The sequence below is a fragment of the Budorcas taxicolor genome, chromosome 11, assembly GCF_023091745.1.
Source record: "Budorcas taxicolor isolate Tak-1 chromosome 11, Takin1.1, whole genome shotgun sequence".
Taxonomy (NCBI): domain Eukaryota; kingdom Metazoa; phylum Chordata; class Mammalia; order Artiodactyla; family Bovidae; genus Budorcas; species Budorcas taxicolor.
The window spans coordinates 121,094,463-121,107,921 of NC_068920.1; positions in this window are offsets into that span (position 1 = coordinate 121,094,463).

A 13,459-nucleotide genomic window follows, 5' to 3' on the forward strand; every position below is an offset into this window, starting at 1 on the left:
TCCTTTCCCATGTTAGGAAAGTTTTTACCTATTATCTCTTCAAATATTTTCTCAGGTCCTTCTCTCTTTCTTCTTCTTCTGGGACCACTATAATGCAAATGTTGGTGTGTTTAATATTATCCCAGAGGTCTCTTATGCTGTCTTCAGTTTTTTTCTATTTTCTGTTCTGCTACAGTGATTTCCACCATTCTGTCCTCTAGGTCATTTATCCGTCCTTTTCCTCAGTTAACTGCTATTGATCCCTTCCAGTGTATTATTCATGTTTTTTTGTTTGTTCTTTAACTCTTATAGGTCTTTGGCATTTTTGCATCTTCTCCATTGTTTTCCCAATATTCTGGATCACCTTCACTATCATTATTCTGAATCCTTTTTCTGAAAGGTTGTCTATATGCACTTCATTTAGTTTTTTTTGGCGTTTTACCTTGTCCCTGTATCTGGGACATAATGTTCTGCTTTTTCATCGTGGTTATCTTTCTGTAATGTGGTTTTGGTTCTGGCTGTGGGGTTGTGATTCTTCTTGATTCTTCTGTCTGCCCTCTGATGGAAGAGGCTAAGAGGCTTGGGTAAGCTTCCTGATGGGAGGGACTGGCAATGGGAAAAACTAGGTCTTGCTCTGGTGGGCAAGGCCTTGCTCAGTTCAGTTCAGTTCAGTTCAGTCGCTCAGTCGTGTCCAACTCTTTGCAACCCCATGAATCACAGCACACCAGGCCTCCCTGTCCATCACCAACTCCCAGAGTTCACTCAGACTCACGTTCATCGAGTCAGTGATGCCATCCAGCCATCTCATCCTCGGTCGTCCCCTTCTCCTCCTGCCCCCAATCCCTCCCAGCATCAGAGTCTTTTCCAATGAGTCAACTCTTCGCATGAAGTGGCCAAAGTACTGGAGCTTCAGCTTTAGCATCAGTCCTTCCAAAGTAATCCCAGGACTGATCTCCCTTAGAATGGACTGGTTGGATCTCCTTGTAGTCCAAGGGACTCTCAAGAGTCTTCTCCAACACCACAGTTCAAAAGCATCAATTCTTCGGTGCTTAGCCTTCTTCACAGTCCAACTCTCACATCCATACATGACCACAGGAAAAACCATAGCCTTGACTAGACGGACCTGAGTCGGCAAAGTAATGTCTCTGCTTTTGAATATGCTATCTAGGTTGGTCATAACTTTTCTTCCAAGGAGTAAGCATCTTTTAATTTCATGGCTGCAATCACCATCTGCAGTGATTTTAGAGCCCCCCAAAATAAAGTCTGACACTGGTTCTACTGTTTCCCCATCTATTTCCCATGAAGTGATAAAGCTTTAATCCAATTATCTGCTAATGGTGGTTTTGCACTCCCTCCTTGTTAGTTGTTGGGCCTGAGGCAACCCATCCCTGGGGTCCATGGGCTCTGTGGCAGGATTAAGGGCAATCTCCAGGAAGCCTTATGCCAACAGGGGCCTTCAGGACTGCTGCTGTCAGTGCCCTCGTCCCTGTGGTGAGCCCCTGACAACCCATGCCTCCACAGGAAACCCTCCGACACGAGTAGGTTCAGTGTTAAGTTCAGTCTCCTGTGAGGTTACTCCTTCTTTCCCCTGGGTCTTGGTGTGCACAAGATTTTGTTTGTGTCCTCTAAGACTAGAATCTCTGTTTCCGCTAGTCCTGTGGAAATCCTGTAATCAAATCTGGTTGCCTTCAAGGTCAGATTCTCTGGGAATTCCCAGTTCCTTTGTCAAATCCCCAGGCTGGGAAGCCTGTTGTTGGGTTCAGAACCTTCACAACAGTGGGAAAACTTCTTTGGTATCATTGTCCTTCAGTTTGTGGGTCATTCACCCAGCAGGAATGGGACTTATTTTATCGTGATTGTGCCCCTCCTACTGTCTCCTGTGGCTTCTACTTTATCTTGGGACATGAGGTGTTTTTTTTTTTCTTTTTAGTGAGTTCCAGCATCCTCCTGTTGATGGTTGTTCAACACCTAGTTTTGATTTTGGTGATCTTGCAGGAGGAGATAAGCACGTGTTCTTTTACTCCGCCCTTCTGGTTATTTTTTTTGTTAGTAGTCATCCTAATGAACATGACATGATACCTCATTATAGCTTTGATTTTTTTTTTCCATAATAGTAAGTGATCTAGAGCATCTCTTCATGTGCTTATTGATCATTTGTATATCTTCTTTGGACATAAGTCTATGGACAAGTTTTGCCTATTTTAGAATAGGGTTGTTTCAATTTTTGTTGAGTTTTAAGAGTACTAAACTTTATATATTCTGGATATCAATTCCTTATGAGATTATGATTTGTAAGTATTTTTCCCATTTTGTGGATTGTCATTTCATTCTGTGAAAGTCTTTTGATGAACAGAAGTTTTCAATTTTGGTGTAGTCCAGTTTATTTATTTTGACTTTGTTTCCTGTACTTTATTTACTGTCATATTGAAGAAAATTTTCTAAATCGAGTGCCATGAAGATTTTCCCTGTTTCCCCCCCCCCCCCCCCCCAAGAGTTTTTGATTTTAGGTCTTATATGTAGGTATTGATCAGTTTTGAATTACTTTTAATGTATGGGGCAAAGAAAGGGTCTAACTTCATCTTTTGCCTGTTCATATCCAGTTTTCCACAAACCATTTGTTGAACAGACTGTCCTTTCTTCATCAAATGGACTTAGCACCTTTGTTGAAAATCATTTGACCATGTATGTGAGAGTTTATATCTTGGCAGCTTATTTTAACTCCATTGGTCTGTAAGTGCCTTCATGCCAGTGCCATACTGTTTTTTAGCTTTGTAGTGAGTTTTGAAATAAGGAAGTGTAAGTTCTCCAGCTTTGTTCTTCTTTCAAGGTTGTTCTGGCAATTTAGTGTCCTTTGAGATTCTATATGAATTTTTGGACAGGATTTTCTATTTCTGCAGAATACATCATTGGGATTTTGATAGGGATTACATTGACTCTGTAGGTTGCCTTGAGATGTACAGATATTTTAACAATAATAAGTTTTCCAATCCATGAACATGGGATGCTTTTCCACTTATTTCTGTACAGTTTATGTTCTCTTACCAGTGTTTTCTACTTTTCATCTCCTTATTTTTAAAAATTTTTATTCTTTTTAATGCTCTTGTAAGTGGAATTGTTTAAAAAATTTTTCTTTAGAAATTTTTCATTTTAGTGTATAGAAACATATGTGATTTTGTGTTAGTTGTGTATCCTGCAACTTTGAATTCATTTATTCTAACAGTTTTTCAATGGAATGTTTAGGATTTTTTACACATAAGATTATATCATCTGTAAATAGAGATCATTTTGCTTCTTCCTTTCCCATATGGATGCCTTTGATTTATTTTATTACCTAACCACTGCCTGGGACTTCCAGTACTGTGTTGAATAGAAGTGGAGACAGTGGGTATCTTCATCTGTTCATGATTGTAGAGGAAAAGCTTTCAGCTTTTTACCACTGAGTACAATGCTAATTGTGAGTTTTAATTTTTTTATATCAAAGTAGTTTTCACCTGTATCTAGTTTGTTGAGTTTTTACATTGAAAGATTGTTGAATTCTGTGAAATGATTTTTGTGCATTAATTGATAAATATATATACCAAAATGGCAGGGACCTAACAGAAGCAGAAGATATTAAGAAGAGGTGGCAAGAATACACAGAACTATACAAAAAAGATCTTCACAACCCAGATAATCACGATGGTGTGATCACTCACCTAGAGCCAGACATCCTGGAATGTGACGTCAAGTGGGCCTTAGGAAGCATCATTACACACAAAGCTAGTGGAGGTGATGGAATTCCAATTGAGCTATTTCAAATCCTGAAAGATGATGCTGTGAAAGTGCTGCACTCAATATGCCAGCAAATTCGAAAGCTCAGCCATTGCCAGAGGACTGGAAAAGGTCAGTTTTCATTCCAATCCCAAAGAAAGGCAATGCAAAAGAATGCTCAAACTACCACAAACTTGCACTCATCTCACATGATAGTAAAGTAATGCTTAAAATTCACTAAACCAAGCTACAGCAATACATGAACCGTGAACTTCCAACGTTCAAGCTGGCTTTAGAAAAGGCAGAGGAACCAGAGATCAAATTGCCAACATCCACTGGATCATCGAAAAAGCAAGAGAATTCCAGAAAAACATCTATTTCTGCTTTATTGACTGTGCCAAAGGCTTTGGGTGTGTGGATCACAATAAACTGTGGAAAATTCTGAGAGAGATCGGAATACCAGACCACCTGACCTGCCTCCTGAGAAATCTGTATGTCAGGAAGCAAGAGTTTGAACTGGACCTGGAACAACAAACTGGTTCCAAATAGGAAAAGGAGCACGTCAAGGCTGTATATTGTCACCCTACTTATTTAACTTATATGCAGAGTACATCATGAGAAACGCTGGGCTGGATGAAGCACAAGCTGAAATCAAGATTGCTGGGAGAAATATCAATAACCTCAGATATGCAGATGACACCACCCTTAAGGCAGAAAGTGAAGAGGAACTAAAGAGCCTCTTGATGAAAGTGAAAGAGGAGAGTGAAAAGGTTGGCTTAAAGTTCAACATTCAGAAAACGAAGATCATGGCATCTGGTCCCCTCACTTCATGGGAAATAGATGGGGAAACAGTGGAAACAGTGGCTGACTTTTTATGGGCTCCAAAATCACTGCAGATGGTGACTGCAGCCATGAAATTATAAGATGCTTACTCCTTGGAAGGAAAGTGATGACCAACCTAGACAGCATATTAAAAAGCAGAGACATTACTTTGCCAACAAAGGTCCGTCTAGTCAAGGCTATGGTTTTTCCAGTGGTTATGTATGGATGTGAGAGTTGGACTATAAAGAAAGCTGAGCATCGAAGAATTGATGCTTTTGAAGTGTGGTGTTGGAGAAGCCTCTTGAGAGTCCCTTGGACTGCAAGGAGATCCAACCAGTCCATCCTAAAGGAGATCAGTCCTGGGTGTTCATTGGAAGGACTGATGCTGAGGCTGAAACTCCAATACTTCGGCCACCTCATGCGAAGAGTTGACTCATTGGAAAAGACTCTGATGCTGGGAAGGATTGGGGGCAGGAGGAGAAGGGGATGACAGAGGATGAGATGGTTGGATGGCATCACCAACTCGATGGACATGGGTTTGGGTGGACTCTGGGAGCTGGTGATGGAAGGCCCGGTGTGCTGCGATTCATGGGGTCACAAGGAGTCGGACACAAGTGAGCAACTGAACTGGGCTGAACTGAACTTCGTCCTTCATTCTGTTAATGTGGCACGTTACATTCATTTTTTCAGGTTGTACTATCCTTGCATTCTAGGAAGAAATCAATTGGTTATGGTGTATAATCTTTTAAATATTCTGCTGAATTAGATTTGGTAGTATTAGCAATTTTTACATCAACAATTATCAGAGATATTGGTCTATTCTTTTTTTTTGATCCCACTGGTTATGTGGAGATCTTTAGTGTAGCTTTGGTTGTATAAGAGATCTCTGCCAGTTTCCAGGTGGTTTTCTTGTGAGAAATTTTCCTCATGTAGATGTGTTTTTGCTGTGTTTGTAGCCAAAGGTGGGTTCCATGTTTTCCTACTTTGCCATCTTGATATCCACTGATTGGTTGATTAGTATTGTTGTCTAACTTTGATTTAGGTCAATGAAGGCTTCATAGAATGAGTTTGGGATGTTGCTTCCTCTAAAGTTTTTTGGAAAAGTTCAAGGAGAACTGGCATTAATTTTTCTTTAAATGTCTAGTAGAATTTTTAGTGAAGCCATCAGGTCCTACACTTCTCTTTCTGATTCAACCTTTTTTTCTAGTTATAGATCTGGTCACATAGAATTTCTATGTCCTCATGATCCATTCTTGGTAGGTTGTATGTTCTAGGAATTTATCCATTTCTTCTGGGTTTTACAGTTTGTTGGCATGTAATTGTTCACGGCACTCCTCTATAATACTTTTTATTTCTGTGGTATTGGTTGTAATGGCCCCTCTCATTTCTGAATCATTATGGTTTTCTCCAGATGTTATTTCCAGGAGTGGGATTGCAGGACCATACCGTAGTCCTCTTTTTAGTTTTTTAAGGAACCTCCATACTGTTCCCAATAGTGGCTGTACAAATTTACATTCTCACCAGAGTAGGAGAATTCCTTATCTCTACTCTCTCCAGCATTTATTATTAGTAGACTTGATGATAGCTATTCCAGTGGGTATGAGGTGATACTTTATTGTGATTTTGACTTGCATTTCTAATAATTAGCAATGTTGAGCATTTTTTTCATAGGCCTTTTAACCATCTATATGTCTGTCTTGGAAAAATGTCTGTTTAGGCTCTTAACCATTTTTTGATTTGGCTGTCAGTTTTTTATTTTTTATATGGGCTGATTGTATATTTTGACCATTAACCCTCTGCTGGTGAAAGTATTTGTCATTTGCAAGTACTTTCAGTTTATAAATTATTGTTTCATTTGTTTTTAATGATTTATGTTGCTGTGCAAAAGCTTTTAAAAATTTGACTAGGTCCTATTTGTTTATTTTTGCTTTTATTTTGCCTTGAGAGATTGATCTAAAAAAATCATAAGATTTAGGTTTCACCCATTTTCCTTCAGTATCTTGATGAGTATAGATTCAATTTACTAATCTTTAGATGTGGATTTTTGCATCTATACTCGTCAAAGATACTGGCCTGTCTTTTTTTTTTTTGTAGTGTTTTCTGTCTGGTTTGGTATCAAGGTAATGATGACCTTGGAGAATGAGTTTTGGAATCTTTCCTCCTCTTCAGTTTTTAGGAGTAGTTTGAGAAGGATAGATTTACATTGTGCTTTCTATGTTTGGTGGAATGCCCCAGTGAAGCTGCTCAGTCTTGGACTTTTTTTTGGCCATGCCAGCCACACAGGTTGCAGGATCTTAGTTCCCTGGCCAGGGATAGGACCCTGGGCATGGCAGTGAAAATGCTGAGTCCTAACCACTGGACCTACAGGGAGTTTTCATTATTACAGATTCTATTTCACATATAGAGATTGTCTTTTTCTTTTTGACTCAGTCTTGACAGTTTACATGTTTCTAAAGATTTGTCCAATTCTTCTAGGGTGTTTGATTTCTTGACATATAACTGTACATGTTACTCTCACTCCTTTTGTATTTCTGTGATACCAGTTGTTGTTTCTCCTCTGTTATTTATTATTTCATTTAGGTCCTCTCCTTTTTTTTTTAGCTAAAGGTTTGTCAGTTTTATCTTTTTAAAAAACAAACCCTTGGTTTTATTGATATTTTATTTGTTCTCATTTTTCTTATTACTTTCCTTTTGCTGACTCTCAGCTTAGTTTTTTCTTTTTCTAATTCTTTCAGGTGATAGGTTAGGTTATTTATTTGAGATTTTTCTTCATTCTTGAGAAATGTCTGTATCACTGTGAACTTTCCTCAGACTGCTTTTGTTGCATCTAGAGATTTTGTAGCTATGTTTTCATTTTCATTTTTCTCGAAGTATTTTCTGATTTCTCTTAATTTTATTGTTGACCTATTGAATTTTTTAGTCTCCACATTTTTGTGTTTTTTTCTGATTTTCTTTCTGTAGTTGATTCCTAGATTCATATCATCATGGTCAGAAAAAATGCTTGATATAATGTCTATCAACTTAAATTTGTTGAGGCTTGTTTTGTGGCCTAGTGTGTGGTCTATCTAGAATGTTCCTTGTGTGCCTGGAAAGAATGTGTGTTTTAATGTTTTTGTTAATGTCCTGTAGATATTAAATCCAACTGGTCTATTGTGTCATTTAGGACTTCTGTCGCTTTACTGATTTTCTGTTTAGAAAATCTGTCCATTGATGTCTGTGGGGTGTTAAAGTCTCCTACTGTTATTATATTTTTATTCATTTCTCCCTTTAAGTCAGTTATTATTTTTTAATAATACATTCAGATGCTCCTGTATGTTAGCAAGTCTAATAGCCACTTCATGTGTTCATCCCTTTATTATTATATGATGCCCTTTTCTTTCTTTATGGCTTTTGTTTTAAAGTCTATTTTGTCTGACATGAATATTAATACTTTCACTTTCTTGTTGTTACCATTTGTCTGAAATATCTTTTTCCATCTCCTCATTTTCAGTCTGTGTGTATCTTTGTCCTGAAGTAAGTCTCATGTAGTCAATATACTGCAAGTTATTGTTTTTAATCCATAGCCAGTCTGTGTCTGTGATCAGAGCATTTAGTTCATTGACATTAAACACGTTATTGATTGGAGGGTTTTTGCAAAAACTAATGCCTGAGGCCAGTGATTTGTAATGTAAATGAATATTGAAGCACCCTTGTTTGGGTAAGTAACCACTTTTCTTGCACTTAGTGCGTTTATTTGAAACTTCGTACATCGCTTCCTAAAGCTTTCTTGTATTTTGTTATAGTGATAGGCAATATAGCAGGCATCTCTGTGCAGGGGAACAGAACAGCTATTACAAATATACCATGTTTCACTGTGCTTTCCCCTGGAAGAGCAGACTCTACACCTTCTGGCAGCATTTCTTATTTAGTCCTGTGAGTATTATTTCCTTTAGAATATATTGTTTTGTTTTACCCAGTAGACACAAGGTTTATCTTTGTGGTGGGTTCTTTGAGAAATGAGAAATTTTCCAACGCACCACTTTGAAAATTTTACAGTAATCAACTTGCATTTATAATATACATAAGGTTGGAACAAAAACCTAAGGGAACAAAATGTAAATGCTGACAATCATAAGTTGTATAATTAATCCCTGATCAATTTTAAGCTTTAAGAACTCCGAATGGTAATGTTAATTATATCACTCTCTAAAAACATATTGTGGTCAGTAAAACATCTGTGGTCAGTAAAATTTGAGCAACAAAAAATATTATTATGTCTCTGCACTTATTGTCATTTTATTCTTGTTTTTCAGTTGTTTTGTAGTTGTTTGTTCATTTCTTTCTGTTTTTGCTTGGTGGTTTGAGGATTTTCTTTTGTTGTGTGCTTGAGTTCCTTTCTTCATGTTTTTGTCAGTCTGTGGTAAGACGTTTGACTTGGGGTTACTGTGGGTTTCCTATATGTTTACCAATAACTATTTCTACCTGCTTTAAACTGATAGTCATTCAAGTTCCAAGGTATATTTCAAGATTTATGTTTTTCACTCCCCTCCCCTACATTTTGTGATTTAGTTCAGTTCAGTTCAGTCACTCAGTCTTGTCCGACTCTTTGCAACCCCATGAACTGCAGCACGCCAGGCCTCCCTGTCCATCACCAGCTCCCAGAGTCCACCCAAACCCATGTCCATCGAGTCGGTGATGCCATCGAACCATCTCATCCTCTGTCGTCCCCTTCTCCTGCCCTCAATCTTTCCAAGGGTCAGGGTCTTTTCAAATGAGTCAGTTCTTCACAACAGGTGGCCAAGGTATTGGAGTTTCAGCTTCAAAATCAGTCCTACCAATGAACACCCAGGACTGATCTCCTTTAGGATGGACGGGTTGGATCTCCTTGCAGTCCAAGGGACTCTCAAGAGGCTTCTCCAACACCACACTTCAAAAGCATCAATTCTTCGATGCTCAGCTTTCTTTATAGTCCAACTCTCACATCCATACATAACCACTGGAAAAACCACAGCCTTGACTAGATGGACCTTTGTTGGCAAAGTAATGTCTCTGGTTTTTAATATGCCGTCTAGGTTGGTCATCACTTTCCTTCCAAGGAGTAAGCGTCTTGTAATTTCATGGCTGCAGTCACCATCTGCAGTGATTTTGGAGCCCCCCAAAATAAAGTCTGACACTGTTTCCAGTTTCCCCATCTATTTGCCATTAATTGATGGGACCAGATGCCATGATCTTCGTTTTCTGAATGTTGAACTTTAAGCCAACCTTTTCACTCTCCTCTTTCACTTTCATCAAGAGGCTCTTTAGTTCTTCTTCACTTTCTGCCATAAGGGTGGTATCATCTGCATATCTCAGGTTATTGATATTTCTCCCAGCAATCTTGATTTCAGCTTGTGCTTCATCCAGCCCAGCATTTCTCATGATGTACTCTGCATATAAGTTAAATAAGTAGGGTGACAATATACAGCCTTGACGTGCTCCTTTTCCTATTTGGAACCAGTTTGTTGTTCCAGGTCCAGTTCAAACTCTTGCTTCCTGACATACAGATTTCTCAGGAGGCAGGTCAGGTGGTCTGGTATTCCGATCTCTCTCAGAATTTTCCACAGTTTATTGTGATCCACACACCCAAAGCCTTTGGCACAGTCAATAAAGCAGAAATAGATGTTTTTCTGGAATTCTCTTGCTTTTTTGATGATCCGGCGGATGTTGGCAATTTGATCTCTGGTTCCTCTGCCTTTCCTAAAACCAGCTTGAACATCTGGAAGTTCAGAGTTCATGTATTGCTGAAGCCTGGCTTGGAGAATTTTGAGCATTACTTTACTAGCAGATGTCGTATTTTACATCTTTACTCTTAGCCTTTTAGTGTTTTATATCTATAATCACTTTTACATTTTTTGGTTTATTTTTTAATTATGTACTGGCTTATTTAAGTGAACTTCAATCCTTTCATAAAGTTGCCTTTTGTGATTTTCCTCTCCTATATATTCTTGCTTTTCTATTTAGAGAAGATGTTTCAGTATTTCTTTTAGGTTAGGTTTGGTATTTCTGAATTCTTTTAGTTTTTGCTTGTCCAAGAAAATCTTTATCTGTCCTATTCTAAATGATAATCTTGCTTGGTTGAGTACCCTAGTTTTCAGGGTTCTTTTTTTCCTTTTCAGGATTTTGAATATATCATGTCACTCCCTTTTAGCCTGTAATGTTTCTGCAGAGAAATCCACTGATATCCTTAAGGAGGTTCCCTTTTAGGTAACTATTTTTTCTTTTTTTCTTTTTTAAGCTATGAAAGTATCATAACACATTTGCAGGATACTTGGAAAATAGAGAATAAAATTATATATTCTTCCACTATACAACTGTTTTTTAAGTAGATAAGTTAAGATTTCTAGTTGCAGTTTCCAGTTCAAACTCAAAAATTAGTAGAATGAATAGACAGAAAAGTAGAAGGATATAGTAGACCTGAAAAACACTGTGAATCAAATCAACATAATTAAGACTTATACAGTTTTCACACAGCAGGATACAAATCCTATGCAAGTTCCCATAGACTATCACCCAATAGATACTGGAACATATCCAGGGATATAAAACAAAGTGCAAATTTTTCATGGTCTAAAGATATTGAACTCATAGAGTCTATTCTCTTATCACTGTGGAATTATGTAATAAATCAATATTGAAAGCAATTTTAAAATAACCCACATATTTTCAAGTGAAGCGTGATATTTACCAAGAGAGATCTTTGACTTACCCATTGAAAGCCTCAATAAAGTTAAGAGACTGAAAAATATACAGAAGGTGATTGCAGAGAAGAAAGCATTTAAGAGAGAGATTAATATCAAGGATTCTTTAAAAACCCTATGTATTTGGAAATTAAATGTCCACTTTTTTTTTTAAAGCTTTAGTTGTAATGTTCTTTTTGTTCAATGTCTGAACTGATATTGCTAATGTAGGAATTGCGAACTGGACAGTAAATTTCCACTTTTACCCAGAGTCACCAAGAAACAAAGGGAGAAAAATCAAATCAATAAAATTAGAAATGAAAATGGAGAGATCACAACAGACAACACAGAAATACAAAAGATCATAAGAGACTACTATCAGCAATTACATGCCAATAAAATGGACAACTTGGAAGAAATGGGCAAATCCTTAGAAAAGTACAATTTTCCAAAACTGAACCAGGAAGAAATAGAAAATCTTAACAGACCCATCACAAGCATGGAAATTGAAACTGTAATCAGAAATCGTCCAGCAAACAAAAGCCCATGTCCAGACAACTTCACAGCTGAATTCTACCAAAAATTCAGAGAAGAGCTAACACTTATCCTACTCAAACTCTTCCAGCAAATTGCAGAGGAAGGTAAACTTCCAGACTCATTCTATGAGGTCACCATCACCCTAATACCAAAACCTGACAAAGATGCCACAATTAAAGAAAACTACAGGCCAATATCACTGATGAACATAGATGCAAAAATCCTTAACAAAATTCTAGCAATCAGAATCCAACAACACATTAAAAAGATCATACACCATGACCAAGTGGGCTTTATCCCAGGGATGCAAGGATTCTTCAATATCCACAAATCAATGTAATATACCACATTAACAAATTGAAAAATAAAAGCCATATGATTATCTCAATAGATGCAGAGAAAGCCTTTGACAAAATTCAACATCCATTTATGATAAAAACTCTCCAGAAAGCAGGAATAGAAGGAACATACCTCAACATAATATAAAAGCTATATATGACAAACCCACAGCAAACATTATCCTCAATGGTGAAAAATTGAAAGCATTTCCCCTAAAGTCAGGAACAAGACAAGGGTGCCCACTTTCATCACTACTATTCAACATAGTTCTGAAAGTTTTGGCCACAGAAGTCAGAGCAGAAAAAGAAATAAAAGGAATCCAAATTGGAAAAGAAGAAGTAAAACTCTCACTGTTTGCAGATGACATGATCCTCTACATAGAAAACCCGAAAGACTCCACCAGAAAATTACTAGAGCTAATCAATGCATATCGTAAAGTTGCAGGATATAAAATCAACACACAGAAATCCCTTGCATTCCTATACACTAATAATGAGAAAATAAAAAGAGAAATTAAGGAAATAATTCCATTCACCATTGCAACGAAAAGAATAAAATACTTAGGAATATATCTACCTAAACAAAAGACCTATATACAGAAAACTATAAAACACTGGTGAAAGAAATCAAAGGGGACACTAATAGATGGAGAAATATACCATGTTCATGGATCAGAAGAATCAATATAGTGAAAATGAGTATACTACCCAAAGCAATTATAGATTCCGTGCAATCCCTGTCAAGCTACCAATGGTATTTTTCACAGAGCTAGAACAAATAATTTCAAGATTTGTATGGAAATACAAAAAACCTTGAATAGCCAAAGCAATCTTGAGAAAGAAGAATGGAACTGGAGGAATCAACTTGCCTGACTTCAGGCTCTACTACAAAGCCACAGTCATCAAGACAGTATGGTACTGGCACAAAGACAGAAATACAGATCAATGGAACAAAATAGAAAGCCCAGAGATAAATCTACACACATATGGACACCTTATCTATGACAAAGAAGGCAAGAATATACAATGGAGAAAAGACAATCTCTTTAACAAGTGGTGCTGGGAAAACTGGTCAACCACTTATAAAAGAATGAAACTAGAACACTTTCTAACACCATACACAGAAATGAACTTAAAATGGATTAAAGATCTAAATGTAAGACCAGAAACTATAAAACTTCTAGGGGAAAACACTCTCTGACATAAATCACAGCAGGATCCTCTGTGACCCCTCCGAGAATATTGGAAATAAAAGCAAAAATAAACAAATGGGATCTAATTAAAATTAAAAGCTTCTGCACAACAAAGGAAACTATAAGCAAGGTGAAAAGACAGCCT